Genomic DNA, 6,249 nt, shown 5'->3' on the forward strand with positions numbered 1-6,249 from the left:
GGAGGACCCTACGCCAGGATACACACAGCTACCCAACCCTACTTCGCTCTTCTCCCTGCTTCCTCTGTGCCCAGTGTCCCGCGTGTGGTTGGAGGGCAGGGTCAGGAAGGCCGGCGGGTGGTCTGTGGCCTCTGACAGCAGCAGGTGGTTTTCTCCTTTTCCCTTATTAGCGACAGAGGCTGCCCAATAGAGAGTAGGCAGAGATCATCAGAGCGAGCTGGCTGGGGGAGTGCAGGCCGGATAGACAATAGAGTTCCCTAAAGGGTTGCTTTCCTCTTGTATAGTCCCGGACTTCATCCATCCTGTGAGGAGGACAGATGGGGGAAGGGGGGCTTCAGGCTTCATTCCGGCTCACCGCTCCCTATTTAGGGTCTTCCCTTTTCCCACTTAAGATGAAGAAGTCCGTGTTTGTTCCTCAGCCTCTCTCCGTACACCACCCGGGAATCCCGTTTCCGACACTTGCAGAAACTTTGCGCCCCCTGGACACTGTCCCTCTTCGTGCTACCAGCTGGACCACAAGTTTTTCCAGCGCTGATTAAATCGAAGATGATCATGCTCTCCCCTCATTGCTGCAGTGGTTTCCCCAAAGTTTCCAGCTCATTAGTTTAGGCCTAACTGGAATTCTCAGGTTCCTTTCAGCTCTTCCCGTGGAAAAGGCCCAAGTTAGCATCCTTAGCTTTACACTTGGCGGCTGCCTCCTCGGGAGTCAGATCAGCCCTGCCCTTGTCCTTGGAGGTCTCTGGAAGGAAGAGTGGCAAGGGAGGCTGAGCTGGGCAAAGAGGCTGAAGACGATGTTTGAAGCCGCACTCTTGCTTAATTCAGAATGCATCCATTGGGTTTAGGGTACACTTCCACTAAGAAAGAGTCAAGGCTCAAGTCAAAGGAGAAAATGGAATGAGGTAAGAGTTCTTGAGTATTTAGTTCTCAAAAAGCAGTGTGTATGTAGGAGGGAGCTGCAGAGAGTGTTCTCCACAAAATGGAATTGTGTGAGCCTCCTCTCTATACCGTCCCATAGTACCTCCAACCTTGGCCTCTGTGTTCAGCCACTCTGAATGCATCCCTGCCACACCAGTCCCAAGCATGCAAAGGTCCTGGGGCTGGGGGAGCTGGACCCAGGAGTGCTGTGGGGATGCAGGGGAAGGTGACTGTGGCATTGAGGTTCCTTTATTTATTAGCCTTCGCAGTGGCTGTACTTTGCTGTCTTTGTGCCATAGCATATGCCAAGAAAGTTAAGGACATTCCTTAAATCAAGGCCAAGATTTGAAATTTAAAAATAAGACACCCAGAACATACAAAGAGTAGCAAAGGATAGGGCTGTCTCCCCAGTGGGATATGAAACCTCCAGAATGGATTCCCTCACCCACACAAATGAAATTTTGCAAACCAGCAGATGTGGGGCCTTCTCAGACATCCCCTACAGCCTGGATTCCCCTGAAATGCTAGTCTGTGGCTCCTGGTAAGCAGCTGATGGCTTTGACTTCTGTCACCCCAGCTGCAGAATCCATAGCTTTTTCTCCTCCTTCATCACCTTCATCACCTCAGCATCTTTGGATAGGGTGTTGGGAGGCCCCTCAGATGCCAGCTCCTTCTGCTCTCTTCATCACTCTTAGCAACTTCTACACTATCCAAGATCTCGGCTCAGGATTCATCAGAGACCTTCAGTGTTGAAGTCAATGTTTTCCGCCTTCCTACAATCCCCAGTCTCTCACCACCTCCCTGAATGGCCTAGCTGGTAGGCACTGAGAGAGTGCCACCATCCACCAGAAATAGACATTGCCAGACCTTTGCCCAGTTCTCTCTGGCCATTTCCACATTGTTCACAAACTTTTGCACCACTTCCAGAAAACTTGGCACCTGGCATTACCAATTGAGGAAAAGGCTCTGCACAGACAAAATGGAATCTCAAACTTAAAGGAAGCTTAGGTATCTGTGATATGATGTGTTTCTTCATTTATGCAATCAAAATAAAACCAGAAACTGCCCTGCCTACCTCTAAGGGTTATGTGTGAGGATGAAAAAAGAAGGCTGGGCGTGGTGGATAACCTGAGGTCAGGAGTTTGAAACCAACCTGGCCAAAAGGGTGAAACCCCATCTCTGCTAATAAAACAAAAATTAACTGGGCATGGTGTCACATGCCTGTAATCCCAGCTACTTGGGAGGCTGAGGCATGAGAATCGCTTTAACCTAGGAGGCAAAGGTTGCAGTGAGCAGCACTGCACTCCAGCCTGGGTGACAGAGTGAAACTCTGTCTCAAAAAAAAAAAAGAAAGAAAGAAAACATCATACAGATCTTGACTGTCATTACTATAACCCAAAAAATGGACAGCCAAAGTCTAACTAGATCTTCTGACCCCTGAGCTCATACTTGCATGCACACATGCCCCCATGCCATGCTGTCCACAGCATGTCCACAGCCAGGCCGTGGCCAGAGTCCAGGGCACAGCAGAGCACCTCCAGCCTGAATGGGCTCTCTGACTACCCAACACCCATGCCCACTCCTTGTCTTGCCAGTCCCTGGACAGCCTTGGAAATGGGAAAGACGTAGAGAAGCACTATAAGCCCAGCACATCCTCCCCTGATGTGGGTGTGTCTGCAGGCTGGAAATTGATGTCCATTGCACAAGAACTGAAAGCCTCAACAAAAGTAGAAACTTCACCCTCTGTTCTGAAAACACGGTGAGCCACTTATTTTTATTTCTAAATGCATTTAAAAGCTTCTCAGAGAGAAAGGCAACCTGTGTACCATGTGCATGTGTGTCTATGGCAGCTCTCAAAGCAAATCAGAGGTTTCAAGTTTAAGTATTCTGATCTGAACAATCCTAATTTAAAAGAAATAAAAGGAAGTGCGTAAACACACATACTAAAAAAGCAGAGTGACTAAAGTAAAAGCCAAGGAGAACAAGAAAGGTTATTTACTGAAAAGTTGGCCCAGCCTCACAATTAATGTGCAATGGATTTTCTTTTCCTCCAACCTGGACCCAGTTCCGATACTCTGACATCAATCTTGGTGATTTTGCGATGGAGAAGCCAGGTGGTGACTCTTTAAATGATATATCGCCCCCTGGTGGATTTTCCTGGCCCATGACATTATTTCATGAATGTCCAAAAAAGGGGCTTAGTTTAACAGTCTGAAATATAAGATATGAAAATTCCAAAGAGGAAAACCCTGCTGGAAAAAGCTACAGGGATTAGGGAGGCGGCATGGATCAGGAAGATGCTGGTCAAAGAATACAAAATTTCAGTTAGGAGGATCAAGAGATCTAATTGTGCAACATGGTGACTACTGTGGATAGCAATGTTTTGTATACTTGAAAACCGCTGAGAGAGTTTAAGTCTTCTCACCACAGATAAATGATAAGTATGTGAGGTAATACATATGTTAATTTATTTGTTTATTTTATTTAGTCCGCCCACAATGTATATGTATTTTGAAACATCATATACACCATAAACACGTTTTGTCCATGTTTTTAAAAATAAAGAAAAAAATAAGGAAAAAATGACGAACAACAGCAACAAAACCCTACAGCTTCAGCAGAATGAATTAACTAGTTACCAGTTCTACCAGCATATAAACTGTTTTGGATAAAGGCAGCTGACAAAGTTCACATTATTACCATGACTTGATGACAGATCTCAACTGTTACTGCCCCCAGTAACCCTGACCTGCCTTGAATCACCACTGTGTTTTCTTTTAACGTCAGCAGTATCCCTTTATCTAATCACCCTTGGTCTTCACAGTCTCTTTGTGAAGTAAAAAAGGGCAGTAGCAGCCAGGTGTGGTGGCTCACACCTGTAATCCCAGCACTTTGGGAGGCCAAGGCGGGTGGATCACCTGATGTCAGGAGTTTGAGACTAGCCGGGCCAACATGAGGAAACCCCATCTCCACTAAAAATACAAAAATTAGCCAGTCATGGTGGTGCACATCTGTAATCTCGGCACACTCGGGAGGCTGAGGCAGGAGAATTGCTTGAACCAGGGAGATGGAGCTTGCAGTAAGTCAAGATCACTCCAACTGGCGACAGAGCAAGATTCCATCTCAAAAAAAAAGTGGGGGCAACAGCTATTTTCCCACTTTACAGGTAAGAAAACAGAGGCTTAGATCTGTCAGGTTACTTGGCGCAACAAGGAAGGTCTGTTACCTCTCAAGTGATTTGTCTCTTTGTAATTTATAACAGTGGAGAGTGGGACTTAGAGAACAAGCTTTCAGGTGCTTGTATTTTTATAGATATTTATATTTATTTCTGCTTATAAGAATAATTCATATGTATTATAAACTTTGGAATATAAAAGTTTCATATACACTTCAAGTCAGTGACAAGAAAAAAGAATATGTCGCCTAGAATCTTACCACCCAAAATAGCTATTATTAATATTTTTACATATTTCTCTCACATCTTTTTCTTGGGTGTGTATTTTTGCAAAATTAGGGTTAGATTGAACATCTAACTTTTATCCTCTTTTCCCTTAACATGAAATTGTTAGCATTTTCTTTATGTCATTAAATAGCATGGAAAACAGTATTTTAAAAAATAATAGTGGAATAACATTCCAGTAGATGGCATACTCCTGGCATTTAAATGATTCCAAAGTTTAATATGTGTTAAAATAAATTCTACAACTGTGTGCAAATGACTTCTAGTTGTCAAAAAGATGTCCAGAAGATTTCCACTGATATGCTTCCATCCTGTCTCCAGCGTCTTGGGTTAGTAGGTGTGTGTAGGAAAGAGACACCTGTGACAGACAGTCTAGCCATGGGATACTTCCCAGCCCTGCCCCAGATCACTGGCCTCAGATCAGCCAATTGTGATAAAGAAGTTTTGAGCCAGGACATGGTACCAACAAAGTAACTCTCTTCTTTTCTAACACATCAAATCCAGTGTGTTTGGAGAAAATAATGCTGTGGTCTCATCGTATCCTCCTCAATCATTGTGCCACCTGCCTGCCAAGATACATCATCTTCATTCCCCAAATGACATCGATGGCTAGGTCAAAGAAGGCACAGCTCATGAACAATGCCCTGCCTAGAATTCACCTTTCACTGACACTCTGCAGGACTTCCAGAATGATGATTCTGCAGATTCCTGTCTCCCTTTCCTCTCTGTGATCAGTGTCACCCAGCATAACACCACTATTATGGGCCTTGCCTCTGGGAGGTAGGCAGGGTAAAAATTAATTCACCCATTTTCTCTCGTGGGAAAAGAAGGCACCAAAGGGAAAACGATCCTCCTCAGTGCTACACAACTTGTCTTCCTGGCTGACAGACCAAAAAGCTTTCTAATCCTTTTCTTAGAGTATTCCTGATTTAATCTTTGCAAGCTCTAGTTCAATGTCTGGGTAGTCCCAGACTTCTTATTCCTAGTGCTCCAAAATAATCCAATGACCACAACCTAAGGGACTGTGCAGATGAAACAAGGGACTTACTCCTGCCTCTGCCCGGTAGCTTTTGCAACATTTGCAAGTAAGAACAAAAACTCTCTTGGGAATAAGGAGAGAAGTCAAGAAATGCAACATCTCTAAGAGTTTTATTTATTTCCAATTCTGACTTGCTCTCATGGTGTCTGCTTTTGTCATAATGTTCTCCAAAACAAGGTCCCTTTGCTTCAGGAAAATAAGTCATTCTACCAAAAAGACGCATGCACTTGTATGTTCATCACAGCACTATTCACAATAGCAAAGACATGGAATAAACCTAAATGTCTGTCAGTGGTAGATTGGATAAAGAAAATGTGGTACGTGTACACCATGGAATACTATGCAACCAGAAAAAAAAAAACACGTCCTCTGCAGCAACATGGTTACAGCTAAAGGCTGTTATCCTAAGTGAATTAACACAGAAAAGGAAAACCAAATATCACATGTTCTCACTTATAAGTGGGAACCAACTCTCAGGTTCACATGGACATAAAGATGAGAACAATAGACTCACACTGGGGACTCCAAAAGGAGGAAGGGAGGAAGGGGAGAAAGGGCTGAAAAGCTACCTCTTGGGCACTGTGTTCACTATCTGGATGGCAGGATGAATAGATGCACCAACCTCAGCATTACACAGTATACCCTTGTAACAAGCTGGTACATGCACCCTCGAATGGAAAATAAAAATGGAATTAAAAAAAAAACCCTTTGTAGCTGGGCACGGTGGCTCATGCCTGTAATCCCAGCACTTTGGAAGCCAAGGTGGGCAGATCACAAGGTCAAGAGATCAAGACCATCCTGGCCAACATAGTAAAACCACGTCTCTATTAAAAAT

This window comes from Aotus nancymaae, unplaced genomic scaffold (assembly GCF_030222135.1).
Source record: "Aotus nancymaae isolate 86718 unplaced genomic scaffold, 86718_ANA_hifiasm-v0.15.2.pri h1tg000010l, whole genome shotgun sequence".
NCBI lineage: Eukaryota > Metazoa > Chordata > Mammalia > Primates > Aotidae > Aotus > Aotus nancymaae.